The sequence below is a fragment of the Danaus plexippus genome, chromosome 15 (assembly GCF_018135715.1).
Source record: "Danaus plexippus chromosome 15, MEX_DaPlex, whole genome shotgun sequence".
In the NCBI taxonomy this organism is placed as follows: Eukaryota; Metazoa; Arthropoda; class Insecta; order Lepidoptera; family Nymphalidae; genus Danaus; species Danaus plexippus.
The window spans coordinates 6,725,562-6,745,537 of NC_083547.1; the positions used below are offsets into that span (position 1 = coordinate 6,725,562).

At 33.4% G+C, this 19,976-nt stretch overlaps 1 protein-coding gene across 4 annotated transcripts in view; it reads left to right on the forward strand.

The window, feature by feature from the left end:
* Window positions 1–1,499: 1,499 nt before the first annotated feature.
* Window positions 1,500–19,976, forward strand: part of LOC116766247 (protein sprouty homolog 3) — a 47,970-nt gene continuing 29,493 nt past the window's right edge. The window contains exons 1-2 of one of the 4 annotated variants that reach the window (XM_032656042.2): window positions 1,500–1,693; window positions 14,865–14,893. The gene's annotated coding sequence lies outside the window, so the exon portion shown is untranslated. Of the gene's footprint in view, window positions 1,694–2,608; window positions 2,829–14,531; window positions 14,784–14,864; window positions 14,894–19,976 lie in introns of those variants that run through there. The other 3 variants (XM_032656041.2, XM_061522979.1, XM_061522978.1) reach the window with 3 other exon arrangements.

Here is a 19,976-nt window from a genome sequence, read left to right on the forward strand (position 1 = left end):
TCCGAAGTAAATTATCATAGGTATATCCGAGTGTGTTAATGTAGTTTACTTAAATTGAAGATATTTTGAACCAGCGCTGATGAAATCAATGAAACAAAAATATAAATATAAACCAAAAAAAAAATATTATTACTTATGTTTAATTTTAATTTGATCAAACATACAAAGACTCAGCCTGGACAGTTAAATTTACATAAATAGGTTTCCCTGATTAAGTAACAAAGAAAAAAAAAATTCGAAGCTAAAAAAATATGATCTAAATTGAAAAATATTTTTCTTATAAAACTGTAAAACTTTGTTGTTACATTATGAGGCGACTGAAACAAAAGCACTTGAATATAATATGCCAATAATGTTACTTTTAAAAAGTTTAAAATTGTCTTACAATTAGTAAAATATTAATAGCGACTAATGTTATTTTTAACGGAGTAATTCACGGTTAAAATGAAATTCGTAATTTAAATAAAATTTAAAGCTGGTAAGTTATTTGATCCACAAATTATAAGTTAACAATAGTCACACGTATGTACTTGGAGATTAAATACTCCTTCGTTTAATAATTTTATTGTTGTTGAGAATATTTAATATTTCATTTACTGTAATTTTTTTAAACTTTGCTTATCCTTCATTTTTAATATCCGAAGTATCTGAATATTTTTTTTATTTTTTATTTATTTTCTTACTTTAAATATTATTATATTTCAATAACACAGTCAAATCCTTTGAATGAAGCAAGTTTTCGAAACAAAGCGTCCGTTTATTCCGTCGTTAGAAAATTCTCTTTATCTTAAATTTGAACTAGCGTTATATTTAATAAATCGAATTTATAAATTATTTATAAGGAAATTCGTAAAACTAAAAGTTATACAGATTTTACTACACAGATTATATTATACATATTTTAATGGTTTCGTCCATATTTTAATCTATGGTCATAAGGTGATACATATTCTTATTTGTCACCCTCTCTGATTATCTACAAAATTATTTTTGTCAACTTATTGTTACGAAAGCATTTCAAAGAATTTACAGATATTAACACGATAGGTGTATCATGATATAAACACAACACGAGTATGACTTAATAATTTAAATTATATTTAAATGTAGCTTATGTTACATTAAGCAAACAGTTAAATAATGTCGTCGTAATGGCCTGCACTAATAAGAGAGAGTAAGAGAACGGGCCAATGCAAGCCGATCTGTTAACGATTATTGGGAGGAGCAACAACCATCACTTCCTCGTGAATATTAAAATATATAACACAATAAACACCCACGATTAACTTATTTGATACAATGTTGTCATGTATCTAACGACAATAAATAGATGAGAATCAAAATGTCTGATAAGTTTGTAGTTAACAACGGTTTTAACGGGTGCATATATTGCAATTCGGTTGGTAACCATGGCAACCGGATGTGCGTAGGCCGGGGGGTGTTATTTTCAGGGTCTGGGTCACGCCCCAGAAACGAGAGCGCAGGCGCTGCCAGGGTCTCCGGGAAGCAGTACAGCTCAAAGCACCTCGGAGTCTCCAAGTGGAAATAGTTGCGGTATCAGTTGGAGCACATTAGTCTCATCGAGTCATTGAGTTTGAGTGTTGAGATATGATTGGCAGAATACTAAAGTAAAGTGAGTGATCATTTTAAAATTTGTGAAGTGTCCGCTAATTCTACCGAGGGGAGCTGTAAGGTAGATATGGCCCAAATATTCGTTTTTCTAGGATCTAGAATGATTTGATATGAATTAGTTTTAAAATTAAAATAACATTATAAATTAGATTTTTATCTGGAAGTAAGATATGTAGTTTTGAATTTTTCATATTTTTATAGAAATATTTAGTTAAGGGTAAAAATATTTGTCTCGTTGTAAAAAGAACCTAACCAAACTATTGAAAATATTAGACAATTGTTATATACAGTTTTCAAATCAAAATGTAAATGCAATTCATTTTTAAAATAATAAACGCGCTGTTTTATACATTTTCTTTACTATGATAAACATATATTTTATAATCATTCTTAGTTTAAAACTTTGGTTTATATTTATTTTTAAAGTATATTCTACTGGTTTCCTGCAGAGACGGCTGTCTAATTTTCACCTGTGTATGTTTAAAATGAGCGTATGTTTTTCGGAGAACTATGAGTTCCCGACGCTGAAAATGTAAAATGAAATATTAAAATTGTGCGGTCATCCGAAAAACACAGTTTCAGTTTAAATCCTTATTTTTTTTTTTCATATTTACTATCCATATTTTTTTTATTATATGCTCACTGTGTATTATCAATCTCTTTTAAGTGTTACTTTATAAGACAAGCGGTACTTAAAATTGTCATTTAAATGTATAAAACGTCAAACGACACCGAAAACCACACGAACAAATAATTTTGGAACATGACATCAGTCGGTTGCTGCGAAAATTGAAATAGACTTAAAAAAAAAAAGCTGTCAAAATATAACGCACGGATTTAATATAGATAACATATAGGAGTACACGCGGCGACTAGCGACTAGCCTAGTAAAAGATTATACAAGGTCGGTTGTTCGGTTTAGTGTTGGTTAAGTATTTTTGGGCCACGTGCTGGTTCATTGATGCGCTCCGTGAATGGCCCAGTAGTCGGCGAGAGCGCGCAAAGCGCCGCGCACCGCATGCGCCCGCGCACAATTAACTAACCTCCTACAACCTTGGACGTTCTCATTCATTATTCCCGTTCGTATCCGATATAATTGGCGAGAATTCGTTACTGAAATTGTTTGTGATTAAAATTAATTGGACTAATTCCACATCAAGTTTCAGCGGTTCGTATATTTTCAACAGAATCCATTCGTAAGTTTATATTATAAATGAAATAAATATACATGATGGTGTGTGTTGTAAATAGAAAAACTAATAACACGGTCTCTGTAGATCCTTTTATATTTACTGTTACATACCAAGAAAGACTATAGACAGGAAATTAAAGTAATGAGTTGGGTCGGCGAGGAGGCTAACAGTAGCCGATCCCGTTGCATGTCGCCGACACCCTACACTCGACACTCGACACTCGGCAGTCGACAGTCGACAGTCGAAAGTCAGACTACTACACAGCACTTGCAGGAAGTACACCTATCACGGTTATCGCTCTCACAGCACAAGAACTCTTTATGATGGCATCGAACAAAGCGCGTGCCAAATGAAACCAACAAAAAAACACTCCAGTGTACTGTTTCATTGATAAGATAACCTTCACAAAGGGCTACTAGAAACTTATCCGTGTTTTAAAAGATAATGGGACGGGGCTTTTAGAAAATTACGGACGTTATCGACGGCGCCAGACGATTTTTTCAAAGCAATAAGTGCTTAAAAAAGTTTTTATGCGAACTTAACCGAATGTGGAATACGTTGATTAGATAGTTTTGTTACATAAGTCCTCCTTAAATAAACAAAAAAACATTGCACAGAGCATAAGCGGCTTCAAACCGAATCCGTCTCGACTTCGGGGAAGCAAAATTCGCCGAAAGACAACAACTGAGTGTGCAGTCGTAACAAAGTGTTCTTCCTCACGTTTGATTTATAAACATTTCTGTCTCGCTGTAAATAACGAAAGCAAATCATTTATTGCTTCATTCGTTATACGACAAACGTATTAAATCCCTTGAGTGTTCTATTATATATGACACTGTCAGTCGAAGTTAATGAAAAGAATTTAACTGAGATTATATGAGATTTGAGACAATGATAATTATGTTTATTTATTTTTCCAGTGTTGTTTGTTGTTTTATGCTTGAATTAGTGAATGAACGAGTCTAGAAACGAGGAGGATATCGTTCAAATGATAGCGCCGAGCGACGGGAATGCGACCTCGCGAGATAAATCTATCAATGAGCGAGATAAGGGGGCATATCAGGCACAGGAAGTGCCCCGACTTCGCTTGCAATGTTCTCACTACATCAAACACTATAAATATTACACACAGTTATAACAAACATTTTTATTTTTATAATGTTGAGAGATCGGCTTCTATAGAAGATTTTTTTTGTAACAACAGTAATTTAGTGAGTTAATTGAAAGAATGAAATAATAATAACTTCGGGATATAACGACGGTAACACGATATTAGTAAGAGACGAAACCTCAGCATTCCGTGGATTCACCGTGCGGGTGCCGGGTCCATCGCGTTGCAGGGAGAGGAGCTTCAACAGGGCCTGGGACTTGCGACCCAGGTGTAGGTTTAAGGGGCCCCTAACTAACGCGCGTTAAACGCTCACCTCCACTGTCCAAGCTGTTCTCTCTACCTAACCAAATTTGAAACGAACCTGCTAGGGCTGCCTTCGACGCACGTTCCAAGAATGAACTGATGTTAGTTCTTAGCAGGCCTAAGTCTTTTAGCAGGTTGTAGAGAGATTTGGCTGTTATACCTCTGGCTCCTACTTCTACCGCGTACAAATTAACTTATTCGTATAATTTGTTAGAGTTTTTTACAAAAAACTAATTTCTTATATCGTCTGCCCCTGACGACGGTTGCTGCGAGGTGACCGAAACGTCGCGTCGGGAGTATGTTGTTTAAAATAATAAAAAAACGCGAATTACATACGCAAATATTAGTTTTATTTAAATGAATACCCGCAAAACTTGATAATTTTTCATAGTATTTTATTACATTGAGACAAAAAATATATTGAAACTTATTGACTAATTGTTCATATTGGGATATAGATGATAGGTACGCATTATGTAGGCCTTCCTAGAACTTGTAATCTTTTTGACAGTTATAAACTGAAAAACAAACTATGGAAAAGGTTTAAATCCTCCTTTAAAATATCTTTCAATGATTATTACAGTAAAAAAAAGTTACAGAAGTAAAGGAATGAGATCTAAGACATTCGCGAGTATTCATTTAAAGGAAACTAATATATTTCGGACTATACTACGCGTGTTTTATTGTTATTTTAAAGGAAATTAATTGTTACTGAAATTGTATATCGCTCGCACTGTTATTTCATAAAACACATGGATTATTGTCAGTATTTTTAAATAGAAAACACCGGTTTATACAGCTCCAAGGACACCATTAAACTTTTTAATACGAAGCAATGAGAACATTTTTATAATAAGTTATATTGTAATAGACAATTTTTTTTTTTTATAAATGTCAAGTTAAAAATTAAGTTTGTTTGTCTCTGGTTATTGCGTCTTCCGTTACTCAAATCTTTCATCTCATATGCGATAGTTTCTTAAACATAGCCACTAGGTCTACATGATCTATCTTGTTTTTATATGTTCGCTTTTTAACTCACCTTATGGACATACCTCCGCAATTTTTTTCTGGTACAGCAAATACATATTTTCCTTTTATCTAAATTTTTCTCCGATAGTCACTTGCATGTTGTGGGTAGGTACAAGCAGAAAAGTAGAACAGAATTATATTTTTTTTTAAGATTTCTGCAAAAAACGTAAAAAACTTTTGTATGTATATAAAATGAACCAGCACGTTATGGACTTTTAATCAACTTTAAATATTACCAAACATGTAGTAACTTTAAAATCCAAAATATCAAAGCCAAGCTTAGTTTAAACGAGAAACTGAAAGTTACTGAAGCTCAACCCGAATCATACATACCCGTGACGTTATTTCCTCTTCCTAATAGTGATAGACATTAAATAATAATAAAAAATATAGATTTTTATATAATAGAAAAGTTATATATATATATATATATGTATATTATTTGCGTCAATGTTTTCCAACTATCACATCCGGAATCCCTAGTTTGGCATCGAAGCAGCGTCCGCGTTTAGAATAAATGTATATCTTATTATATGCAAATGCCGACATATTGTAATTGTAAGCCGTAAACCGCGACGTATTATCTCTGACTTCAACAAAAACCTACAATCGAAGGTATCAAGAGTTAATAGATTGATGATTGTTGTTATCGACCTTACTAATATAAAAAATCTAGTAGTTTTATACACTTTGTAAGCGAAAAATTTATGAGACTAAATCTTTTAGGACTGGCAAAGAAATAAAAATTATTTGTGAATGTACACCAAGTAACACAGACGAGAATGCTCTTACCACGCCCATGGTGGTCCCTTTCATATTAGGTTATATAAAAAAAATATCTTAAATCACATTCAATGCACACAATTTCGCGTGACAATTAATTTATATGACATCTCGAGGTTTATACGAATTTGGTAACAGGTAAATTGTTTCGCGATGGCCAGAGCAACACTATAATTGTGATGCAGCGTAGGATGTTTGTAGGACGCATAACCTACTTATGACGATCGACGGCTTGATGTTATCACGGACAAATCCTTATGGCATACCTCAATATATCTTTGGATACACGATGACTTGTGCTCCTTAAACATAATCTCTCACAACTCAGGGATATACCCTGACGTTACTTGGTGTTTCGTCTATGACAGTTGACAGCTGATTATAATTTGACATCTGATTAAACATTCGCATCTCGTTAAATAAAAGAAACAAATTGAAACATCTATGTAGATAGGATTTAAATGTATTGTATGAAAATATTTTTCTAATCTAACTAACTACTATTTTTCTAATCTAAGTATCTAACCATATGTTAGATATGGTTTTATATGCAAATGTTGTCCCTAAACCGTAAACGCTTCCCAAATCTAAAGTGTGATTTGATCGGAGTTGTTATTGATTGTTTTATATCACACGCATCTTGAATTTTGAATATTTCGTAACGTTGTCAATAAAATGCCATTCCGAGAAATGCCTGGGAAAATGAACTAGTTGTCGTGTGTTTGAAAAACTGTTACATATGTCGTGAATGCAACAAGCAATACTATAAATATTCAATATGATAGTAATTTTAAAATGAATTCATTAAGAAATAATTGTAACTAAGATGTCAGCTTGTACAATGTGCAACTTCCATATGTAATTAGTTTAAATAAATATATATATATGAAGCTCGTATGTGTTTACGTCTTACGCATTGAACATAAACATTTATATCATAATGATATATTATATTTGCATGAAGCCTTCGTAAGGGCGCCGAAATGCCCACATGATTTCGACGCCTTTTACAGATACAATCGACTTTCGCGACCAATAAGGTGCAGACTATATCCAAGTGTTGCATAATCTGATCCGCTTTCAACCTACCCACGTGTTATCTGAACGGTAGGTGAAGAATTTAGTACCTGAAACCTTTGCGAAATTACCGCGTAGGTGCAATTTGAATTCGATTTTATAACAAACAAATTGCAAAATCGGGATTTCAATTTTCAAAGGACTTTACAGTTGCATAAAATTTTGACGTCTTGTTATAAGTAAGTGATAGTTTTTATACTTTTGTTTATTTCGATTCTTGCAGTTATTTATGTGTCTGTAAAAAAAATGTCGTTAAGGATGAGTTGTACGTACGACGTGTGAATGTTTGTAATTTTTTATTTAATATATATAAGTAAAAATTAATTAGATGTACTTATACGAAATTTGTTTTTGTTTGTACAATTAATTTTATATTGTATTATCATGAATTATAGAACAAATTCGTTGACATTGGCACTATATTCCACGATTACAGTACGAATGAAGCCATAGTTAAAAAAAAAAAGAAATATTGGTTGGAGTGCGTTGGTATGACAGAAGGCAATGACAATTAGGTAACAACAGATAAACAATGACAGTTTAAAAAAAAATGAGAATCCACATTCAGATTTCCCTTCTCTACTTTGTAAAAATATTGAAAATGATTCCCAAATTCACATACATACCTAGTTAAATAGGAACAAGTATATAATCATTATTAATGTCTTTATCAGATTAATTTGAACTATTGATAGTAGCGACGAAGATATTACCAAGTTGGTGCACGATTGGTAAACGATACTTCTCAAGTACAGTGGGTGGTACAGTGGGTGAGGCACCGTGGGAGCGCCCCCACTACCATCACCACCACAAATTACTAATTATATATCGCAATATTAGTGAATATCAAATATGTATACCCATATTATATACATAATTCGACGCTCTAATTTACATAAAGTGTAAATAGTTATAAGAAAGCTGATGGGAGTTAGGTAAAATTCGTTTTACAAAGTTATTTGTTCCAATGAGGGTCATGTACATGTTAGCTTGGCTTAAGATCCGTTTTAACAAGGTTGGAAAACTTGTTTTTAAAGTCAGCATTAGGTGTCTCACAATGTTATGGAGTTATCTACTAACATGAAAACTTATGATCTGTATTTAAGGAAGCCCTTTATTGTATTTTAAGCATTCTTTTAATACATACTAAATAAGTCTGCAACCCTAAAGCAGTGTGTATAAAATATTTATTCTACGTCAGTCAATCTAAATAAATAAACGGTTTTGCTTGGTGATCTGAATTTCTGACCAAATTCTGGGCAAATATCTTAATCAATAAGGAACGTTTATATAGTTATAAAGGAGAAAAAAATTTAGCACAAAAAATTTAATTAATTTGATAAACGATTGATCACAAATTCATATCGATGTGGGATTTTAAATGTGCAAACTTTATTTGCACCTTGTAAAGTCCATTGAGACCTAAGTTCATGTATGGCGACAGCGGTTTTTCAACGACAAAGTTATTTTTGTCACTCAGAAGTAAGGTCGAAGTTAGTTATCTAATAATTCATTAACAAAATTACTATATTTAACCGTCACAGTTTATTCTCTTTATCGTTTCGGAATAATCCGCGTGTAAGTCAGATTAACAACTGTAATTTTTTATCTTGTTTTATTAAAAAACTTAACACAAAAATTACATACATCAAAGAAATGTTCAAGAACGTAGTCCTGTCACAAAATTCTTCGTATATATCACAGCTATTAACATGTCCCACGACAATTGTTAATTTAGATAGGTAGTTCAAATGACACCCTCGTAATAATCGGGGAAAGGATTGAAGATTCAATATTTCGGAGCGGCGGCGCGGGTCGTCGACCGCACTGTTTGCTGTCGTTGCGTGCTATTTCGAGTCCCGAGCTCTTCCGAAGTCACCCGAACCTGGCCGAGCGCGGAGATGCGCACGCGTAAACAAACATGGCCGACCTGTCATTCACCAATTCATTCATAAGCTATCATTGGATTTGACAAATTGACTTACACGTTATCTGCCAGAAATACTAAGTTTATTACGATCACATGGCTACTCGTTTAAATTATTGGAAGTCATATCGGCAACAGTATATTCAACAAGGGAAAACCCTGTTAATGTCTTCTTTGATAAATAGATATATGTATATATTTTTTTACTCAATCGTTATAAGAAAATCAAAAACAATTTACGATTGTGGCTTAGTATGGCACGTTATTCCGTAAAGTGTGCTGAGTTCAGCTCGATTAAAACAATGAAATAATAAATTCTCACATTAATATTCAAGGCATGCCATTAATATTATTTATTTATTTTTTAACACGTGTTCGATTGTTATATTTAAAAGTTTCCTACAATTGCTTTTCGCGCCAAATCTACATCCTGATGAAGGTATGCATTGTTCTAGTAGTGGGAACGGATAGGGCTGTCCTCTTCAAATTTTTAATTTTATATTAATGTCTATTTGTCCACAAATTCTTATTAAAAGATAAACGAATTAATAGACAGACAAATGACAAATGGATTGTCAGTGCAGTATTACCTTGAAAAAAAAAACAGTTTGTAATAGATGTCGAATAAAATGGGAATATAGATTATTATTTATTATGTATAAGTTTTATGAATTAAAATTTAAATAGTTACATATTACAAAAATGTTAATGTCTCCAGCCCTGTGTGAAGTCTTAAGCACATCTGTATAACATATTCAAAGCTCGCCTTTTGTTTCGAGCATGTGTCCCGCGGTGCGTTTGGACGGTTTTTCTATCGGTTTTTGTCGACGGACAAAATTTCAAAACCATTCATGTGCTACGCCATCCGGTCACTAAAATAAGCCTTTACAAGAGGGAAGTTACTGTTGCTTAGTTGAGACAGAAAAAAAAAACACTAGTTCCAAGTATGTATATGGTTTGATATTAACAGCCAATTTAAAGACCTAATTAATATTGAACTACAGTTAGTTAGTAATGTTATGTCGGTCGAAACACGTGGCAGTTGATGAGCTGCCAACGCGTTAGTTTCCTGTTTACCACCAGACTGTCTCCTACTCAATGGAACTTAGACAAATATGCTAACGTAACGCGTCTGGACATAATTGTGGACTTTTTGTTAAAACATATGTATCTCACGCATTCTTTGAATGTGAGCATTGTTCTTGCGCTCGTATCGCTAACATTGTAATACAAACGAGCAATTTAAGACAATGTTAACATCGGGATCGCGTTTCATATTTAACGTTGACATTGCAAGTAACACGCTAATTTGTAATGTGAGAATCATAAATTCAATCACAATAACTTCAAATCGGTAAATAGAGGCTATCAGTTCGTTATAATATGGACTATGTCCTTAGATGTCCCCTTTGACATATTTGACATTGCCAAATATGTAAAATATCTTTTTTTTTTTTTCATCAAGAAGTCCCCGTTCGCCGGCAGTTCCGCGTAGGGTATGGCCTTGGTAAATGTTACTAAATATTTTTTTCATGTATTACAGATAACGCATTGTGCGCTTATCATAAATAATCGGACTCTCGCTTGGATATTGCGAAACATAAAACTAACTTCCCACAGTTTATTCCACAGATATATATATATATTATAGCATTCATATGTGATTATGAAAAATATATACATAGTTGAATTGAGATACTCTATTTTTAAGTTTAATGATAACGATAGTTATAAAAAAATTGTCTGGAGCTATAAATATATTTATAGTAGGAAAAACATTTTTTAGTTATTACTTTGGTCAATGAAATAAATGGTTGAATTAATTAAAATGTTGCAATGTATTAAAACGTCAGCTAATAATCGTACAGAAACGTCTACCGAGCTGTGGCTAGTTTTTATTTATATATAAAATAGTATTCCGGGCTGAACGTGGCCGTTAGTATATCCGGCATGACTGGCATTAATGTTCAGTGATTCTTAAATAAAATACGATTTATGATTATGAATCAGTGTAGCTACTAATTGTTTTGGCAGAGTTCTATTTGTACTATTTATATTTATGATTTACCACAGATAATGTACTCGTATATATAAATGACATTGGCATTATAAATAATACTCTTGTCGAAAACTATTAATAAGCCATAGATTAAATTACTTTAACCGAAAGTGTGTCGAGTCGTACAATAAAATCATAATTCTGTCAAAAATCATAACAAACAATCGATATATACTTTAAAAGCAATAAAAATGTTCTAAAACGGTCATTTCAACGTGTGTTGGTGTACTTATTAATTTATATTATATTAAGGTTCGATCCAAATAGAGAATGTCATGTAGTCTCCGGGATAGGCTTAACGGGGGAGGCAATTATGATGATTAAAGCAAACTGGTTGTGGCCAGAGCGGGATTGCGGACGTGCTGTGCGGTTGGCATTAGGTTTATAGCTTGCGGCTTTTATTTTATCTGTGATTCGTTGTCGCTGACGGCCATAGATAATTACTTTTTTATATATTTTTTTTAAACACCAACAGCTATTTTTGATAAGCCTGTAGTCGGAAGCTAAGACATATAAGTCCTACATCGCTCAACGCATATCGCGATCTTTTGAACTTATTAGTAAACGTCTGAATAAATTTGACATGTTCAAGAGATAAACTTGAAATATGAAGCTTTTTCTAAGCCGGGGAATTAAGTAAACTGTGAGTGAGAACATAAGAGCGGTCTTTCAAAGGAATATAAATACAACGTGGCGCCGGCTGCGGACATGAAATACAGACTTTTATACTAATTTTTAAATCGTTATAATCAAAATTAAGAATATAATATTTTCTTTATAACATTAATATAACGTGAGTAGTACAATATAATTAGTAAGTTCCATATTTGAATTTATATTTATGAATAATGTATGTGATTTTTTTTTAATGTAATAAATAACAAATATATATAAATTCTCCTATCAAGAAGGTGTTAAGCACGCCATCCCAAAATGCAAATGGCGTATATAATATAAATTATTTGCTCATCTTTACTAATTAAGCCAATGTCATAACTGTATTCTTGTTTATAGCAGGTTGCGGTTACATTATAATAATAGAAATATCTTAATTGTACTGGATTATGTTATATAAATATATATTTTTTTTATAATAAAGTCGGCTTTACAAACAGAGGCTTCGGATCAATGACATAAGCCCAATAAATAACGCACCTCATTTAATAGTACGTTTAATTTTAATCGAGGTCATAAAATCATTCGATTTGGGAAGTTTATTTGAGATATGTTTATGATAATTGTTACTATCGACTTTTAAACTCTGGGTTTAGGTTTCTTGTAATAAAATTGATTGTATAGCTTTATAATACCCGTCTTGAATGGTTCACACAAATTTAATTGCTTGAAACTTTAATGCAGTCTAAAAATGATTGATTTCTTTTAAATTAATATACAGCATCTATAAGGATTGACATTTATTGAGTATGGGTATAGACATGTCGATTTTACATAGATATAAAAACTTAATATCTGATTGACAAGTATCGTTATTCTATTTAAAAAGCGCATGAGAATTGAGAACACAGTAATTAAATCTATTGAAAGATTATTTTGTAATACGCACGTATACCTGTGTAAAGCATATTATTACGTTCGGATTAAACATTACATTTACATACGTAAACGTTATTTCATTTAAAATAAGTCTTAATACACGTTCAGATAAAATGTATAAATTATTATTTATCTGTTTCATACACTCGGCTGACGGGTGGGCGGCTAGAGTGTGGATATTATGCCCCCACGCCGCACTATTGGCAGAAAAATGTTACGAAAATAAAAACGTCGCAGTTTCCCTATCGTCCGGTCGGTATGGACATTACATTTCAACAGATTATATCTCATTAATGACCGAGATATCATCTTATCTGCCGAGACGTAATGGAAGATGTATGTACCATCGCCAGTTTCCGGTGGTTGTTTACAGTAAAAAAAAAAAACAAACGTCAAATGTATATCTATATAAAGTTTAGCTGCGGACCGGCCGAGATACTTGGCGCGATTAAAAATCGTTACAACTTCCGTTCGGAGTCCGAGCGGAGCGGAGGCCGAGATAAAAAAGATAAATAAAAAAAAAATAACATAAAGATCGATATGGCGGGACGGCGCTACCTGTTTTTTTCTACAGCTCTGAGCTCGAGGCAATTGGGCTCTACCGACTTGTTTATTACATATATACCAACAAATATATATTGATTATAATCAGATATAAAAACTCTGACTCGGATAATTAGATACAATATTATTTTTAATATCCAACTGAAGATTTATAGTTAGTTTTTTTCTTAATATTTTTTTATTGTGAATCAAATAGAGGTGAAGGTTTTTATCTGTATAAAATAATTTAATAAAGGATCTCAAAAAACCGGATTATAGTTTCGGATGTCACTGCACTAACGAAAGTCCAAGGTTTTCTTAGATTTAATATTTAATTGTGATATGTGATTATTTCAAATATTATTGTTTTTTATGTAGCCATATTTATAAAATATAAAAGGACAAAAAAGTTCTCAAAGGTCTCATAGTGTATCCGGTTAATGTTTTTTTTTATTTTATTAGAAGTCTCATGAATCCACTGTCGCTAGCTAGTGTCAACGGTTTCGAATTAAAGTAAACATGACCTGGGCATCGTTTCCGGTCATAAGTCTGCTGATTAATGGGTTAATGTGCACCATAGACACGAGTTTACCATTATACGTGCCCATACAAAAGTCATCCTTAAAGCTATAGCTAAGTGCCTCTTGAAGCTTGTACTTTTTGACATATACGTTTCCGTTATTTATAGTCCCGATGGCTTTTAAATTTAACCAACCATAGAGATCATTATCAAGTTATTTTATACCACACGCCATCGGATGCCATAAACGCCACGAGATGTTACCGAGGTCCGAGTCTCTAAATGCCGTTCCGTGTGAGACGAGATTAATTAAATATATCGAACACATTAGGTATATAATTCTTGCCGACGTAACATGTATACGTAGTAACAGAAGTATGGAACAACAATGACCGTAACGTTAAATTAAACCCAGCATCAGGACCGGTAATAGAAAATTAATAGACGTCGATGAGAGTGAACGAGATCACCAATTTCACGAAGCAGGAACGGTGTGTTATAATGGATTGTTGCTGTGTATGTGTGGGTGTGTCTGGCTGTGTGTGTGTGAGGGGGGGTGAGGGGGGCATCGGCGCGGGCGCAAAGCCGAGCGTATCAAGTCCGGTAACTATGCGGCGTAACTCCGGTAGCAGTGCAACAGGTCTGCGAGCGGCGGGGTGCGGGGGCGGGCAGGCGGGGGGGAGTCCTCACACGCGCACACATCCGCAGCGTGTTCGCCTGTGTGCGTCATCCGGTTCTGGTCGCCGGGCGTGCATGTGTGCGTGTATCGAGCCGATCGATCAATGAGCTCGACATCTACTCGCAGTGTTGCCTGCATGCAACTCATTCATTAACGCTATGAACGTGGAATTGTTTATTCATTCATAATGAATATTTTATTTGAAATAAACGTTTTTTTGTTGTCCGCAACCCACAGGCTGACCTTAAGCCGACATGCCACAATTGTTTCTTACGCTTGCGTATTTATACACTCGCTTGATATATCTGTCTCATAATTAGCGTTGTCATACTGAATGATTTGAGACGATGGACCTGTTGTTCTACATGTACATGTATTTGATTATAATAATAATTTCGTACATTCACAGGCATAAATTGATTTGACGGTATTTATATCTCAATTTTTGTTTCAGAATTAAACTGATATCCACGTAAAATGTAGGTAAGTGATATACAGAAATTGACAATATTGAAATATATATATATAAAGGTAAACCTTAAAAACACTACGAAATATATTTAATGCAATTTCATTTCACAATCCGTGTCGCAAATCAAACTCTATTAGAATAGCATTAGAGTGTGAATCGCCTAATTTTGGGATTCAATTGTTGAGTAGTTTTGATATTTAACAAACAATTGCCTCATCAGTGACATTAAACTTAAATAAAAAATTTATTGTATTAAAGACGCTGTCGCGAAAGAATGCTTATTTAAAAAATATTTGAACACAGTGTTTACTTTTAAAAAAACGTGTTAAAAGAAAGTAATTAATCCTTTTGGAGAATTAATTTTAACACTAATAAAGACCAAATTTTTTTTTATTTAACTTTCAAATTCATGTGTCCTAATGTAATTAAAATTGAATCTACTTACATTTATAATGTGAAATCTGAATATAATGCATAAGTAGCGGAAAATAACAGGCATACCATATGTAAGGCTTGTGAGGCAATGTTGGGCTCGGAATTTGCGTGGTCGCACGCGTGGGCGGCTGTTCGCCCACCACGCCGCGCCCATAGCCAAGTCGTGATCGGTCTCGTTAATACCATATACATGTACATGCGACCAGTTGACCACCCTGTATATAAGTTTTGAGCAAATGAAACAAGTTATCATCCTCGCTTAGAAAGTATGCGAAGTTAGTAAAATTCTACATTCCCATATAATCACACATTTCATTTCAATTCTCTCCTCCGTGTACGTTTTATATTATTTAAATTAAGGTTAAAATTAACATATAATCCTTTGACGGTTATAATATTGACATTTATTGGTTAAATACCTTTTGTTGCTGCCGTGATAAAAAAAAAAATTATATAAATTACTGAGCATTTCGCGTTATATATAACTATCGGGAAGATTGTATAGATGTCACTATTTTCTCCTTTTTACTTTGCTTCACGTAAGGTATTTTCATTTTCAATATTCACACAATTAAAAACAAATCTATCCGTCAGTATAAGTCGCGGAACAATTAACAAACACACAAATTTCAAAGGTACCTACATGTTCGCTAAATAAGACTTCAATAGCAACAAAAAGTTTCTTATCTCTGATTAAAAAAAAACATCGTGATATTAGTTTATTATATTATTGGAAACCGGAAACCTGCAAAAATAAATAAGTCGAGTACTGACGCATCACTTAATATGCGATATTTATTTTAATCTAGCCTAGATTTTGATAGGATTTTAATTTATTTGATATAATTATTTAAGACTCATAATTCATGATACGATTACAGATTTTAAAAAACATCTGTTTGTCCTTAATGCGATCAGATCTTCGTGTACGCAACAGCGATAATTTTTTTAACATAACTATAAGAATATCAAGGAATTACTCTTTATGAAATTGGTTAAAAAATAAATAATCTATTTAATTATCCCATCTTTGTCGAACGTTATATTTTTTGGAATAGTTAAAATTAAGAGGCTGCATATCATCATGAGGTGAACCGATTCCTTTCTTTGCTTATATGATTTAAGTTAGTCACTAGACGTTAGTCGCCGGCTATTCCTGGAGTTACTCCAGTAACCAGTTTTGTTTGAATGAGGTAAGCTGATGAGGATATATGAATATATCAGTTCCTATGACTCCTCACGCATGAGCTAAGGGTATGTGTCATGAGATTTATAAATTTATCGCTCACTGTGAAACCAATTCGTCAAATTATGGAATTAAATTCGGCTTAAAAAATTTCTGGCGATTAACTCACCTATCATTACGATGAAGTAACCACTGTATTTCTTCACCCTAATATCGAACTAATCTCGCTCGAAAACCGTATTACTGTATCATCAAGCGATGTTAGTTCCGTCCGCATTTGCAACCGTAATTTCGTTAATTCCCTGGGAAACGAATACTGACTTGATATTCTCCGGCATTTCTTAACAATAACGTTATTTGAGTTCATAAACGTCTCGTATGATTGCTATTAGACACGGCATCTATAAAAAGCTGCTGTGATACTTAGATTTATTATGATACAAACAATTTGATCTGTTGAAACAATGAGTTACAGATGAAATACTTGCGTTCACACATTTGTGATGGGGAACGCGTAATCGATTCTGTAATCTATTATGTGGTGGTAGGGTATATATTCGTTTTTTGTTTTGGGTGCTGTCGATGACAGTGATGTCATTGGCCCGGTTGGTTATATTGCTGTACGCTGTCGCAGCCACTTTTGCTTTTTTAGAGAACATCTCACATCCTGGAGGCACACGTCACTATTTCGGAATTTCTTCTAAACACGCTCAATACTTGAATCCTATAGTTTCTACGTGAATAGTTATTTTTCTATGTAGCCTTGTGTATTATTTTGTTAATATATTTCTTTGGTTATAATGGTATGAACGATGTTCTAAAGGTGATTAATTTTTAAGATATAATAAACATAGACATGTCCATATCTTGAGAACGAGGTACGTCTTTTGATTTAAAATTCGAACGACGCCCGCGGCATTCTGCCGTGTTTGTAGACATCAGAATTAAAATTATGGTTGTGGGCTATTTGGATCAGTGATTAAAATGGCTTCCAGAGTGCGTAACAGTGCGTGATGACCGGCTATGGCCAGTATAAAGGTCGACCTTTGTCCTTTCCTCCTCCGATGGGGGCCTCTTGAATACTATATCAATTATTAGAACATTTAGATTTATCAAGTGTTTGCGTGAATACACTATTACGTTATAAGTGAATAACATCTAAGAAAGGTCATCCGCGTTGAAAACGTGCCATGAATGGAGTAAGTCGTGCGCCACAGTATCATTCAATACCCTTGGTTCTAAGTTTTGTTCTTACGTAACGTCATCATTGGAATCACGGGAAACAGTCTAAATATATTATGTTAGCGTATCTATTGTTTGTAGACATAACGATATTGTGATCGTATTTGTTGGAAGAAATATTATTCGGATACTGTATCAACAAAAACGAGGATTTTTTTTAAATTTTCGACCATTTAAATAAGTAGATTAATAAAAAATATAATATTTGTTTAGAATATCATGCTAAGCTTGATTTCGTTCACTAGGTTCATTTATAAATGAATCATTAAAAAATATATAATTTTCAAAAAAAAAAACATATATTTTCATTAAAAACAATCAAACATACCTATCACTGGTTGTTGCCATATACGTATTTTATTTTAAATCTTTAATTTATCAGACACAACATGTTTACAGATCTAATGTTGCAAAAAAATATTCCGTTCGTGAAACAGTCGGCCGGATAACATTTTATTTTTATTTGTTTCTAAGAACTCGCTCACGTTTTGATCGTGCTGTACGAGCCTCGTTGGATCAATAAAGATACAGCCAACGTGTTTAATGTATGCGTATCGTTTATCCGTACCTACTTGACATCCGGCGTTAGACCGGCCTCATATAATATATTATACTTAGTCCATAAAGAAAAATAACTATCATGTTACAGCCTATCGATTATCGTCCTAAACCAGGAATCGAATATCAACAATCATTTCATCTCGATGAAGTAACATTCGCGTTTCGTAATATACACCACTGATATGAACGCTCATAACAAACGAGTTAATTATAATATAAAAAGTATTATGAATTAAACGTTAGTGATAACTATTTGACTCCAGAAGGAAGACGTGATAAGAACACATTTGACAAAACAATCGAATGATAACAGCTGGCTCCGCGAAAGATCGTTAATGAGTTTGAAATAATATCAATTGTTACCACTGAAGCAATCCTAATGAATCGTCAGTTGAAATATATAACGTGAGTAGTGTAATGGATAATAAATAAAAGTAAGACGTGTATATATGTATATATCCTGGATAGCATTTGGTTGCACGGGTGCGAGCCGAGCGGATGGAAAGCGGACTGCGGTTGACTTCCGGTTGCCGCGCGGCCTCCGGAATAACAAATGAAACCTGATTTCTATACTTCAGACGCACTCCAACACTACAACAGTATTTCGAGCTACTAGGAGACGTCCAGTTCAGTGCGACATGTGTGACTATTAGTACATCTAACCAGTACTATTCACACGGATTCTCTATATAAATTCGATCGACCCACGGTTGTTGGATATGGCGTTATAACAAAAGAAGATCCATGACTCATCCGCGCCCACATCACCTGAACCATCTGTCAGATAACGCCAAATATCCTAAAGCTATTATAGTTTTTAACAATATTAGTTAAAGTTAAGTAAATTTAGAAGCTTTCTTCAGTTATCGTACACAACATGTGTGAGACACATTTAATTAATATAAACTGGTAGATGTCATGTTAGTATCAGTATGTACTATGTAGTAATATGGCTGGCGTACATCATGTGTAACCTAATTGCTCTCGGCTAATTGACACTCAGTTGACATCGTAGCTAGCATAACGTTTTATGAAATTACACAAGACACACAAATAAACTATGCTAAATTGTTATTGTTACTTACATAGTAAGTATGAGGATTCTACGACTTAAGGTCTTTAAAATTGTCTAGTATGAAGCATACAAATTTATATCTAAATTAACAGCATGCGGGAAAAACAATTGCTGTAATGCGGTTTAATGTATCCTCAAATCACAATAGTATTATACCGGCTTTATAACTCTATGTTTTTTTAAAAAGCATCTTCAATAGACAATATTTATGTGTAATAGACAACATGGCGGCTATTCAGACGTAGAAAGCTAGATACAGGTACCTACTGATGTAGATCGGGAATATTTTGGAAATTCTGTCGCGCTTGTTACATATTGTTAATAACTTAATCTCATTAAGCGTATCGCTGATGAAATTATAATACTTTTGCACTTGATTTTGATACTATATTTTCATCCGTACCCATACAAATAATACCTATATTTATATTATATCTATATATTCCAAAGTGCATACGTTCAGTTGACTTTGTACGACACTTTAAGGGGCACGAGTTGTTTTATCAATACTTAAGGTGTAAGCAACAATATATGTTGAAAGCAAATGATAAACAAACATTTGTTGAGTCTGATATCATCAAATAACAGGAACGTA